This window comes from Euprymna scolopes, chromosome 8 (genome assembly GCF_053919585.1).
Source record: "Euprymna scolopes isolate OS-2025 chromosome 8, ASM5391958v1, whole genome shotgun sequence".
Classification (NCBI taxonomy): Eukaryota; Metazoa; Mollusca; class Cephalopoda; order Sepiida; family Sepiolidae; genus Euprymna; species Euprymna scolopes.
In genome coordinates this window covers 75,068,321-75,083,320 of record NC_136489.1, presented here as the reverse complement: position 1 = coordinate 75,083,320, position 15,000 = coordinate 75,068,321, and positions in this window count along the sequence as shown.

Genomic DNA, 15,000 nt, shown 5'->3' with positions numbered 1-15,000 from the left:
AAACATGTATTCGTTATCCTGATGCATTTGAATCGTATAACATTCAACATATTAACAAAAGAAATCACAAACTATATTAGTAATGTATAAAATGTATTGTACAAAAAACAGGTGAAACATGCGTAAGAGCACAGTGAATTAGGAACTAAAAATGATCAAGGTCAGCACGCCCCCCCAATTTTGCCTCAAACTTCAAATCCTGGTGAAAATTAACAACGGTGCAGTTTTAGGCCTTAACGTATGTAAATTTGAGTTCTGCATCATGCAAAAAAAAAGAATAAGTAAGTCTATAATTCCCCCTCCATATAGTCCCAAAAGTCACCAAGGCCCTCACATATTTTAATTTGAGTTCAGCACAATTGAAAATTTATGAATAGACATATAGCAAAAATTATGACAAATATGGTAAAATAGTCCCAAAAATGGAGCTTTTATTACCACAAAAAGAGACGCCGGGACACACTCGAGAGTTCTCGCGAAGTATAGACAAACAATGTTCTATAGAATGCAGTTAGTTTTATAAGAATACAAGGCATGAAGGGGCCCACACAGGGGCTACCAAAGATTTCCTGGATAATCCATTCTGGTACATTTTCTCATCTCAAGTTTAATATTTGTGAAAAATGTTGTTAAATTCCAAGGCGCAGTTATTGGAAAATGTGCAGACAGATGAATAATCAAACGGGAGAACTGACATGGGCGAATTTAAAAGTATACCCTCCTTTTGTTGGGGAGGGGGTAATATATATATATATATATATATATATATATATATATGTGTGTGTGTGTGTATGTGTAAGCTTTTATATATTTATAATAAAGAAAGATAAATGTACATATATGGAGTACAAATAATAATAGGTTGTGAGAAGTAGTAAAATGGATTAATCTTAATCTTATATAAATAACACTTGTAAATTAAAAAAAAAAGTATATCCATTTTTAATTTTGAGACGAGGACGAATTTCACAAGTAAGGTATACATTTTATCAACATGAATATGTTAGTCCAATTTATCATGAGTAGATAATTAGATCCACTATCTGGAACATGTTTGCTCTATGATTAAGGAATTTTATGTTTAATCAACGCTGACAGGGAGTCATGTTTTGTTTTTTACACAGTGATCACCACTTATCAAGGCCCGGGAGCCACTCAGGGATGAGAGTTATTGCAAGTACATTACGTTAGTGTGCAGATTTGATGAAGTGTTTACTTAAGGGAGCGGTTCATTAGGAATTTGTTAACGTTGGACTTGAACACATCCGAGTTGTAGTCCGGTGGGAAGCAGGCAGACGGAACAGAGTTCCACAGGCGTGCAATTCTAAGAAAGAAGCTTTGTTCATGGAATCCGCGTTTTGATTTAGGCACAGATATAGAGTGGGGGAAATTTTTCATGGTGGATTCAGCTAGACGGGTGTTTTTCGTGAAAGATTTGTGAGGGGGGGCCAGAGATTGGAGTTCAGACGAGCACCTGCCATGGAAATAACGATAAAACAAGGATAGGCTCGCAACGTCTCTTCTGTGGGAGAGAGGTTGCAGTGTAGAGAAAAAGGCATCCCCCACTAAGCCACGAAGTCTATTTTGTACTCTGTCAAGGCAGGATAAGCTGTTTTTAGCAGCTCCTGCCCAGATATGGCAACAGTATTCCATCCTTGGACGTACTTGGCTTTTATATAGATAGAAAATTGAATTAGTAGTGAGATATCTTCTGGAGCGGTTGAAGGATCGCACCATCTTTCCAACGAGCTTGACAACAGACTTGAAGTACGTGTTCCATTTCAGATCAGGAGTAAAGGTAAAGGTTTATTATACTGTTTTGTTTTTAAATCCCGAAACAGCGTTTCATGGTAAACAACTGATGATACTTTTAATTTTAATCAGTACTAGTGTGAATTCGAAAGAGCAAGTTGATGTATTGATTGCAAGTGATTAAATGACTTACTGACTAAATAGTTTTCCACCGAATCATAGAAAATAAATATATAAGTTTTTAAGATAGATTAAATGGTTTAAAAACTTCCAAGAATATATATATATATATATATATATATATATATATATATATATATATATATATATGCATATACATATATATATAGAACAATTATAATAATATGCTCCGTTTATCGCATTTTTAAATTTCATTTACACCCGGAACAGGCACAGTGCCACTTTAATGGCAGGCGCTACTCGCGGGAACATAAATTGTAGTGATGCTAAGAAGGGTGTGGAGCAACGTAATGTATGTTTACATTACAATTAGACGTCTGTGTGTCAGTGCAGGAGACTGGATAAGAGTTCCAAAGTCTAGCTGTTCTCGGGAATAAACTGTGTAGCGGTGGGATTTTGCTTTGCCTGGTGTATAGCCTATACATTCAAAGATGGTCGTTTGGGTATTAGCTATAAACGGACTTGTCTAAATCTATATTGTTAGTCACTCAGTCTGCAAGCTGGTTTACTATGAACTCAATATTGTTGTGAAAAGCGGGAGAAAGTTGATGAAACGGTGATATAAAGGATCAGTTCTTTCAACATAATTCTTGGAAACTGTTATAGCAGAAGCAGTTTTCCAGCAGTCATGAAAAAATATGCATTAAGGAATTTGTTGAATAGTTTGGAGAGAACTGGAGAAACTTCAGCGGAGCATATTTTTAATAGCACAGCCGGATTAGATCGGGTCCAAATACTTTTGAAGTGTCTAGAGTTTTTATGATATCATGCATCTGAGAAGGGGTTATCATCAGATCATTTAGTATTGCGTCTGTCCGCAAATGTGGAGTTTTAGGCAAACAAACTGGCATGCACGTTAGCCTTATCGGTTGCCGTGTAAACACCATCATGACTATTTATCTATTTATTTATTGCAGACTATTATCTTCGTCGACTCGTTGTTGTTTCACAACGTCAGGTCGTTAGCCGCGAAAATGATAGGGACGACCAATGTCCTAACTGCATCCTCGGAAATTACTGTCTTCCATAGCTGTTGTCGTTTTAGCATATTTTAGCTAAATAAGCCTTTGAACCCCTGGCGCAGTGGATAAAGACGTTGAACCTCTACGGTTCCAGGTGAGCATTCTCTGAAGATAGCGGATTCAATCCTACCCAAACTTAGCCAAAGGCGTAGTTTGCCAAAATATCATTAGACGACAACAACTATAGCAGTAATTGATGAGGATACAGTTATATGATTCTGCGTTTCTACCACATCGCGGTTAATCACCTGAGGAGGGCCAGAAGAATAGATGACTGAAAAGTTTTGAAATAATAACCTCCTGATTTCTGTTAAGTGGGGGAATTGTTGATTCCCCATTATTCATTGCACTGTTGTAGATTTTCCAGAAATCACGTGTCCTAAATTCTGTGCTTCGCTTCGTTATTTGGTGCTTGGGGTATATTCTTCAGTTGCCATTTTGAACTATTCAATTGTGTTATTTGCGCGCTGTTCAGCGCGAAGGAAAAATAGGCTTCCACATGCGGCATCTCTAATTAAACCCCTTCTCGTTTCTCGGTCAGCCTTCTTATAATACCTTTTCGTTTTTGGGAAATGACTCTTCAGTTTAGTGTCTAGAATTAAGAGCGATTTAGTTTAGTGTCGAGAATTAATAGTCGACTATTATCACAGCGTGAGCAACATTCACGTTTTGGCTGTGGCCGTTATCAAAACATAGATAAATCCTGTTTTACTTACTGCAATATTAGAAGATATTCGGAAGTTATTGCTACCCTGCACATAACCAGAGGTAAATGGTAAAAACTTTCTAATCAAATTTATGTAAGCACCCATTCAATGACAAAATGTCTTGCTACATACGGAATATCTGCGACCTTATTACTAGGTAGAATAACTACTCAGTCGATTTTGAAATTACTATTAAATATTCAATTTTTCCTAACTCCCATTTCCAATTTTTTTAAACATCCAGCACAGGAAAAATATTGCAGAAATGGAAAAAAAAAATGTTCGAGATTAATGCAAAATGGCACAAAAACATTAGTTGAGGCTCTAGGTTGATCCTGGCAAGATTTGCTTGGCAATGTCAGATCATGTGGGGATACAATACTGTTGCTTGCAGGAGATTTCAGGCAAATGCTACATGCAATTCCTCAAACAACACCAACAGATGAAATAAATGCTTGCCTGAAATACTCTACTTTTTGGTGCTATTTGAAGACATTAAAATTAACTCCAAATATGCGTATCCAGTTGCAGAATGTTCGATCTACACAATAATTTTTGCATCACTTGTGGAAAATTGTGTACGGAAAAGTGCTGGCTGATCAGAGTTAAGGTCGTATGTTCGCAGATAACCATATAATGATTAGATCACTCTGACAGGCGATAAAAACATTATTTAAAAATAAATGTTGAAATTTCAACAGTATTTCCAACGGTGGCCGAATCGATTAGGTCTTTCTAATGAAGCTAGAGATGGGTTTTGTTGTCGGGTTCGAATCTACCTACACTGATGATCCCGAAAGTATGAAATACGAGTGTATGTATGCATTTAATATTTTCTATAGTAAATAATTATGGCAGCTCCATTAAAAACCTCGTTCCTTATCGGCGAGCACTTTTAGTCGGTCATATCTGATCATTCTGAAAGACGTTAAAATAGCATTTAAAAAAGAAACGTGTACATTTCAACAGTATTTGTTAGATTACATCCTTGCTAATGATACCGGGTTCGAAACTATCGACCAGTGTTAATTGCGACACACTTCGCTGATGATACCCGAAAGTATGAACCACTAATGCCTGTATGGTTTTAATAATTTTTATAGTAAATTATTATATATATATATATGCATATATATATATATATATATATATATATATATATATATATATATATATATATATATATATGCACAGGGAAACCAAATGTACGGTATACACTTACTTTAAATATTACAGGTAAGTATGGCAAATATATATTCTTACTTGCTATGGTACGACCATATATCTCTACCTAAATATGTACGGATGAGGCTTCACTAGTTAAACTACATAATTGGCATGGAGGTTAAGATATGCACACGAATATGTAAAATAACTACGATGTTTCGTATGTGCATGAATATGTAACCTTTATCATTCAACAGTTCACCTCATGTGCAGAATTTACAAAAAAATACTTGTTTCATGATGCGGAATACACAAGATCTGTGAATTAATTCTATCGCTTTATATAATATATACACATATTAATAGGTTGTAAACATAAATATTCCTGCATACTAATATACTGTAAAAACACATATCCATGTATATACACTTATGGCGGTGTCGGTTTAATATTTTCATTTTTAGTCGACTTCAATTCATCAATAAACTAAAAATCGCTGTGAGTATATGCTTAATAGCCAATAACAACAAATACAAAAGCTGGGAAATTAAAAAGAAATCGAATCCACGTGCTCCATCTATCAGGATTTTTCTGGATTAATGCATATTGACATTTGGTCAATACACTAGACACGCCTACTGGGTGTGTTTTGGGGCAAGAAAAACCCGATAGTATACAAAGTACGAAAAATCATATTTTTCAGTTACATAATTATGTGCAGAGTTATATATATATATATATATATATATATATATATATATATATATATATATATATATATATATATATATAAATAATTCTTTGATTTTTCGTACTTTGTATACTATCGGGTTTTTCTATGTATGCATAACTATACGTATACATACACATATAGATATACATATATATATATATATGTGCGTGTGTGTGTGTGTATGCATGCATATAGTTATATATATGTACATATAGATATACATATATATATAGAGAGAGATGATATATATATAGAGAGAGAGAGAAAGAGAGAGAGAAAGAAAGAGGGAGAGAGAGGAGATGTTGTTTGGTTTTGGTTTAGCGATATGTTTTGCATGAATTAAATTATTTACTAGAGTAAATTTTTACCTAAATGCGAGTTTGGAATAATTTTCGCTTTAATCAATTTTGTACACCCACATGGGGAGCGGTATATATATATATATATATATATATATATATATATATATATATATATATATATATATATATATAAGCAACCTGCCTGTCATTGTCCGGTCTAAAAATAGGTGTATATATGATATTATGATTAATACAGATTTCGATGTTATTATTATATTATATTGAACCTAATATATTATTATGAGTTTTAAAGTTGATTTTTAATAAATCACTCATGAGCCATCACCGACAATCAAAATAAAACCATTAGCTTACGATTTCATATTTTTTTACGGTAATACCTGAGCTGTGAAGACATGTTTGCTGCAAAGTTAAAAATTAAAACATGAAGCAATCGTTACTTCATTACGCATGCATATTCCGAATGCTGTCGTTCGATCTTCACCTGACATATTCAATTTGTGTAATTCTCACATTCTTGCACGGATTACCTTCGACAAACACGAATTACAAAGTTTCGCATGAGTTCGAACACTCTATATATTATTTCTGTATCTATCCGCCTCGGTCATTTTATCTATCTATATAACTGGATATATGGACGGGAGATTATTATGAAGAATATTGAAAGACTGTCAAAATATGACCAAACTATATCATATACAAGTTTTACCGGAAGCATCCTGCCATCTGATACATGTATGTTACCACGTGATCAGGGTAGCTGAACATGATATGGGAGTTGGAATTTGGACGTTGAGAAGTGTGGATTGTTTAACAAGTCATCTTCCACTTCACTGGGAGGGGACTGACGTGTCTTAGAACTGAAATTTAGAATTAACCACGCAAGGAAATGTATTCGCTTTTCATTCTTCTGCAATCGAGACATGGAAAGTGAAATAAAAAAAACTATATAAAACCAAACAGCGTTCTTAGAAGTGAATAAATATTCGTCCAAAGAAGTTGTAGCCTCCCCTTAAAGAACAAGATTTATTCCAGGTGCACAGGATCAACGACATATGGAATCAAGGTATGTCCAAACTAAATATATCACAGGCACGTACCTGCATATGAACAATTAGATATAAATATAACATATATAGGCAGTATCAACATAACTTAGGGTTAAAATAGTGAAGAATCCACAATAGACATTTAGTGACACGTATACACATCATGATGAACCCTTCGTCCCAAGAACACATATCGATATATAGTGCTATGGTACACATCACACAACATACCACTTTTAGCTATTCAATCATAGAACATGTGTACGCAAATACTCACAGATGCGTTTGATAGATAAATTTTATAATCAAATACATATACGCATACATACATATAGACAGATCTGCGTACTTACTGACATCATTGTACGCAATAATCACGCAATTACAAATCATATAGAATATCTGCATGAATATAATTTCACGTAATTGCAAATTAAAGATCATTCAATAGAAAAACCGATAGATGTAATAGGAAATTAATTCATAAGTATAATAGGAAATTCATTTATAAGAAGTGTAGGAAATTCATTTATAAGAATAATAGCAAATTCATTTATAAGTAGTTAAGGAAATTAATTTATATGTATAATAGGAAATTTATTAATATGAATAATAGGAAATTAATTTATATGAATAATAGGAAGTTAATTAATATGAATAATACGAAATTAATTGAAATGAATGTTTAAAAGAACATGCTAAGTAGATTGGTCATTTTGCAGAATAATACAATCCCAAGATCCATATATAACAAAGTCATAATCTATTTTTAAATCCATAGAAAACAGTGGGGATTTAATATATATATATATATATATATATATATATATATATATATATATATATATATATATATATATATATATATATATATATATATATATATATAATGAGCATGGATTTCCTTAAGAATTCTTGCCTTGATGAAAGGGAAAATAAAACTTTCTGGTATGGTTTTAAATATTCTGAAATAACAGGAAACGGAGACTTGATTTCAAATTTTTCCCATTCTTGATTTTCCCTTAGAAAAAAGGGGTACTAGTATTAATAATGAAAGGCAAAAAAGGAAGATATAACTCATGAGAGATAGTTAGAATCAAGTATCCTCTTCCCTTTAAGTCCATTCAAAATTATGCCAGTTTTAGTACCCCTCCATCAAAGCAACTGATTTTAGGGAAATATGAGTCATTTTTTTAATTCCGATGTAAAATTACTAACATTAATTACTATAATTGAACTTTTAGCAGTAAAATGTCTTATAATAAGCTCTAAATGATGGATGATCTCCTTAATGTTCGAGCTTAGGCTCATATATCAAATATCCCACTACAACAATCAGCTCATTAGTTTCCAACATGCTTTTGTTTGTTTTATAGTAATTAATAGCCTCCGAGATTTCGAATTTTTTTATATTGACCAAAAAGATGGTATATATATATATATATATATATATATATATATATATATATATATATATATATATATACCTAAAAAAGAAAGTCCGCACGTGTATTTTTTCAAGAAATGCAAATTAAAGCTAAATTTAATGCAAATTGTGTAAACAAACTATACTTCATATGATTAGCCCTTTATAACTCAATAATTTTACCTGTTCATATATGACATTTAATTGAAATATTCTTATGTTCAAGTAAATTTAAGAAAACAACTTCAAGTTTAAATTTTTTGTCAAAAGTTCTTCCAAATTTGAAAATTTATCATTGCTTAGCTGTTGCTTGATTCAATGCCATACGGTTTCGGTAGCACTGAGGTCTGGACATCAACGTTCTGATCCCCAGCTGGCATCAATTGTGATGGATGGCTCTCGTCTGTGTGAGGCTCCGAGTTTTGACAAGCTTCTGGGTTTGACCTTTACTTCTGATCTGAAATGGAACACGTACATCAAGTCTGTTGCCAAGGTCTCTGGAAAGATGGGGGGATCCTTCAACCGCTCCAGAAGATATCTCACTACTGATGCAATTCTCTATCTAAATAAAAGCCAAGTACGTCCAAGGATGGAATACTGTTGCCATATCTGGGCAGGAGCTGCTAAAAACAGCCTATCCTGCCTTGATTGAGTACAAAATAGACTTCGTGGCTTAGTGGGGGATGCCCTTTTCTCTACCCTGCAATCTCTCTCACACAGAAAAGACGTTGCGAGCCTGTCCTTGTATTTTCGTTATTTCCATGGCAGATGCTCGTCTGAATTCCAATCTCTCGCCAATCTTTCACGAAAAACACCCGTCTAGCTGAATCCACTGTGAAAAATTTCCCCCACTCTATATCTGTGCCTAAATCAAAACGCGGATTCCATGAACAAAGCTTCTTTCTTAGAACTGCACGCCTGTGGCACTCTATTTCGTCTGCCTGCTTCCCTCCGGACTACAACTTGAATGTCTTCAAGTCCAATGTTAAACAATTCCTAATGAACTGCCCCCTTAAGTAAACACTTCAGCAAATCTCCTCACTAACTTAATGTACTTGCAATAACCCTTATCCCTGAGTGGCTTCCGGGCCTTGATAAGTGGTGATCACTGTGTAAAAAAAAAAAAATTGCTAGCCAATCCAAACACGGAATATCATGCTCTTCCAGGAACCTCTTGACATTACCAGCTGTGTTAATGAGAGAATATTGCTGCATGAAGATGGGATTATCATTCAAATTCCGACCAAAGTAGGGTAGAAAATGATCAGTCAACATATGTATGTACTTTGTCGAATTAATTTGACCTTGCAAGCAAACTATAAGCCCTGGACCAGTCGTACTAAAAATGCCTCACACGAAAAGTGAATCTCCACCCCAGTGCAGCGTTGAAACTGAGCACCTAAGATTAAATTCGTGTCTTTCCTCAGACTGACGTACTTCCTATCATCACTCCCTAGCATATTGAACTTGTTTTCGTCACTAAAAAAGCACTTATGACCATTATGAAGAGTCATGATCTTCATTGCATCTGACGAAGTCCAGACGGCGATTTCTGTTCTTTACAGAAATTATTGGCTTGCGTCTTGCAACATATCCTCGGAAATGGAATTCCTTTAATCTGTTCTTGAGAGTAAAAAGAGATAAGTTTGTAACAAGATTGCACTGTTGTTGGATTTCGGGAGCCGTTTCAAATCTGTTTCTTAGGATCGGGTCTTGAAAGCTGTGTCTTCCCTGTCAGACCTAACCCTAGTACAACGAGATTTAGGAGCATCACGAACACTGCGGGTGTTTTTGGTGCTTTTGCACAGTCTTTCGTACCGATTAATACTCACATTTTAGTCTGCGGACGATGCCTCGATTGGCTAAACCAGAAAGGTGGAGATTAATGAGCTCCTGACTATCAGTAAGAGAAAGTCGTGGCTTATGAACTAAATGTTTCGTTGTATAACCTGGAACAACAACAATTACGATTAGAAATGCTTTGTTGCCTGTTGGTGGATATTTAAAACAGATTCACAGGCGATGATTTAAGCTGGTTGAAAGCGAAACTGTTGCTGCGGACTTTCTTTTGGCCTTCTCCATTTGAAGTTATTTTTTTTAATTGACGTGAACACTAGAATATTTCATAAATATCAAATAAAATAGGTAAAATTAGAGATATAAAATGGGGTTTTAATGAGGTATAGTTTGTTTAAATAGTTACATTAAATATAAATAGTTATATTAGCTTAAATTTGTTATTTTTACACAAAATTACAAGTGCGGACTTTCTTTTTGCCGGCACTTGAGCTGCCTGCCAGGACACTCCATATACAAATGTGGCCGATTTAAGCATTTTTTTTTTTGGTTCCAAATATAGGTTTCATTTTACCAATTGCCTCGCCTCTATCAACGCCAGAGATTTTGGGAGAATATATATATATATATATATATATATATATATATATATATATATATATATATATATATATATATATATATGGTAAAACTGGTAATTAGTAAAAATCTGAAGAGTGTGCTCAATACTATTGCAGAGAAAATATGTATTATATTTTTTTATTGCGGTTTTATCTGTTTGGTTACATATGTTTCGGATGTTGGACCATGTTCACGATCCATCTGCCTCGTGATACCTTGAAGAAATGGTTGTTAGTATTTGGAAGAAGTGTTTTAGAAGAAATACGAGAAATAAAAGAGATAGGGTAGGAGATTATAAGGGGAAGGGTGACGGGTATCGACAATATTTCAGATTGTATGGTTAAATACATTAGATTGTATTTTGTGTCTTTTTCCTCTACTACGTAGGTAATATACATGGCTGAACAAGCAAAAAGCAACCAAAATTTAAAACCTTAAAATTGAAAATCCTTCCACTCCACTCCTTACCCCTATCTTTTTCTTTAACATCCTCTCTCCTTCTAACCTCCGTATATCCATATATCTCCACCCATGCCTACCTAAATGTGCTACCCACACACACACAATAAAATATAATGTATTTTAACATTCAAAACTGAAATATTGTCGATATCACGCTCCCTCCCCCCTTATTATATCCTACTCCCTCTTTTTTTTCTTGTATTTTTCCTAAAACACGTCTTCCAAATACTAACAACGATTTCTGCAAGGTCTGACGAGGCTGCTGGATCTTAAACATGGTCCAAAATCAGAAACATATGTAACCAAAAAGATAAAACGGTAATAAACACACACGTATATATATATATATATATATATATATATATATATATATATATATATATATATATATATATATATATATATAAGTGAGAGAGACACTCATAGCTAAATTATATATTGAAATGGTCATTTCTTGGTTCTTAGGGACGAAACTATATGAAAAGTGACAGCTTTTTGGATGTATGTTATAATATTTTATTGTTCAACTTAGACTTGGTTAAACTTAAACTTGGTACAAAAAACATATATTTTCAAACCAATGAATTATGCATGAATGTGCATAATGTTTATACTTAGTGTCCTGCCAGGCAAGTTTCGGTTTTTTTGCTTAGGGATTAATTTTGCTTAGGGGATTTTTGTTGCTTAGTTGTCTACTGCGTTGTCTTTGCAATTCTACTAACACACACACACACACACACACACACACACACACCCACACATATATATATATATATTACCATACCAGCATTTTTGTGTACATAATATGTTCTATATCTCTGTGAATATTGATCAGAATTGAGCAAACTACAGTTCGCTGAAAAGCTAATTACCTGAATGTTGTAGGGCGCCATGTGCCATTTTCTATATAGGTCGCACATTAAGCGGACCATCTATCATCTAGAGTTTATTTTTTACGCCTTTTACAGCAAACGATTTTTTTAATAATTGGTATTCTTCTTAGTTTTGCATATAAATTACAAAATATCTCATATTTCCCTACATCTCTTACCTTGATTGAGGGGAGACTAAAACTTGATGCTATGGTTTACAAATGATAAGATATAACAGAAACTGGAATCTTAATCCAAAATATATCTAATATATTTGATTCCGTCTCTTTGGTTACATTACGAAAATTTCTCAGTGTACAAGAGTTTTTTGTATACTTGAGATATTCAAACCGTACCCTATTTTTAAAAGAATGAAGATATAACATATTAGAAATATTTTGAATTAATTGAAATTTTCTGTTATTTCAGATAATTTTTAATCATAGCCGCAAATTTTAGTCTCCATCCATCAACCCAAGAGTTTTTTCCATGTGTATATATTTTTACTCGTAGTGAAGTGATTATATCTTTGATTCAATGAGAGGAAACTACATAATAAATTCAGGTATTTTGCACATTATTATACTATTTTATAGTTAAAATTTTATGACAATTCGTGCAAAAGATCCAATAAATGTAAACTAATAAAATACGTAGACACTTGCCTAGATTTATATATATATATATATATATATATATATATATATATATATATATATATATATATATATATATATATATAGTGTCATGGCATGCCAGCTAATGTTTTTCTGCTATGGAATTGATTTTGCTCATTTTTGGTCTTTTTGTGCATTGTTGTCTCCCTTTGTTGCCTTACAACACCACAAATCTGTATAAGATAATAATTCTATTATTATTATTATTATTATTATTATTATTATTATTATTATTATTATTATTATTAAAAATAATAATTTAATAATAGGAATATTAATAATTATAATAATACTAGCAGGGGTGCCCGGCGTTGCTCAGGTGTTTGGAGGTGTATGCTGTGCAAAAAAAAAGCAAAAGAAAAACAAAAAAAATGGTTAATTTTTTAAAATTTTGATCCCTATAATGACCCATTAAAATTTATAGTTTCGGGCTCAAATCACTTTATTAAGCTAGATCCACGTTCAAGGAACCTATATCTAAAATTTCAAGTGTCTAGACCAAAAATTGTCGGAGGAGTTTGGTAGAGTTCGTAAAGGTCAAATCGTTGAAATTTGACCCCTTAACAGCCAAATTTCTGGCTGACACCCGTCACATCGATTTTCCCAAATCTCAGTACCCGGTATTTCAAATTTTGAGTCTATAGACTAAAAATTGGCAGAGTTATTGCGTAGGGAAATGTACACATACAGACAGACACACAGACACACAGACAGACAGACAGACAGACACGTTCACTTTTATAGACATATAGATTATAAGTAATGATAACATAAATATTAATAATAATCATAATATTATTATTATCAATAATAATAATAATAATAATAATAATAATATATGATATGATATAATATAATATAATACGCCAATAAACAGTACAGTAAGAAACCGAACGAAATATATCAAAAACAACATAAAAGTAACAAAAATATATAAAAGCAAAGAGAAATCAATTAATATAACTACAAAAAAAGCCCGGAAGATACTCTCAGAAGATGAGAAGTTAAGTAAAAACGAAAAAGACTAGTGCAAAATTAGTTTAAAGACAATTATACAACCTTATGCGTAGAATGGGATAAAATAAGTCACCAACAAATAATCACGTAGTCATTTAGGGAGAAATGGGGCTTAGCTATTTTTAATACTCATTTGCATAATTAGTAGCATGACCAATAGAAATGATTGTGGATTCGATGTATTTTTATATTGTATATTATTAGCGGGTGATAGAAATACATTCAAAATAATTATACCTTTAGTTATTACAATACACATGAAAAATATAAATATAATATCACATAACTAATAACATTAATTATAATAACAATAACAATAAATATTATTAATTAAAGTTATTTTAAAATATATAATTAGCATTAAGAAAAATGTACGAATCGGGCACTTTCTTGTATATCATATATGAATTACTAGATATTTAGCTCATAATATAAGATTTATATAAATTATATTTGTAGACATAAGACATAATTATTAATACTTAAAAAAAAACTAAGATAATTACATAAAAAATTAGAATTAAAATGTTATAGAAATATCATGATAATAAAAGATTTCAGAAAAGAAAAAATAAAACAAAGATTATATCAGATTCCCAGCTAATATGGAAGAACAGCTTACAACTTAACATAAAAGTAATCACAATTTTATGTAAAATTATAAAAAGTATACATACATACATATATATACATATATATATATATACATATATATACATATATATATATATATGTATATATATATATATGTGCGTGTGTGCGTGTGTGCGCGTGTGTGTTTGTATGTGTGTGTGCTTGCAACATGTTCATATAATGTGTAGTTTATTGTAATTATTTTTATAAGCAATGCGCATTTTCAACATTAAACAATGTTGTTTAAAAAAAAAACGAATAAAGCAGGAGAGGTTGGCGCCTTCTTTTCAATACGTACATTCAAACGTGTAGTCTATTCAAAGTGATAAAAAGTGTATCAAAACCGAGAAGGACGTACAAAAATAGAAAGAAATAAATGTGCTAGAGAGAAAGAGACGAACAAGAATTACGCCACTCATACATGTTCAAATACCTACTCTACCCATCTCTGCTCTACAAATCTCTACCCTGGATTCTCACTACCGTAGCCGCCTACCCTGTTCGCGCTCAAAACGTTGCACTTTTAAAGTCTAGAAA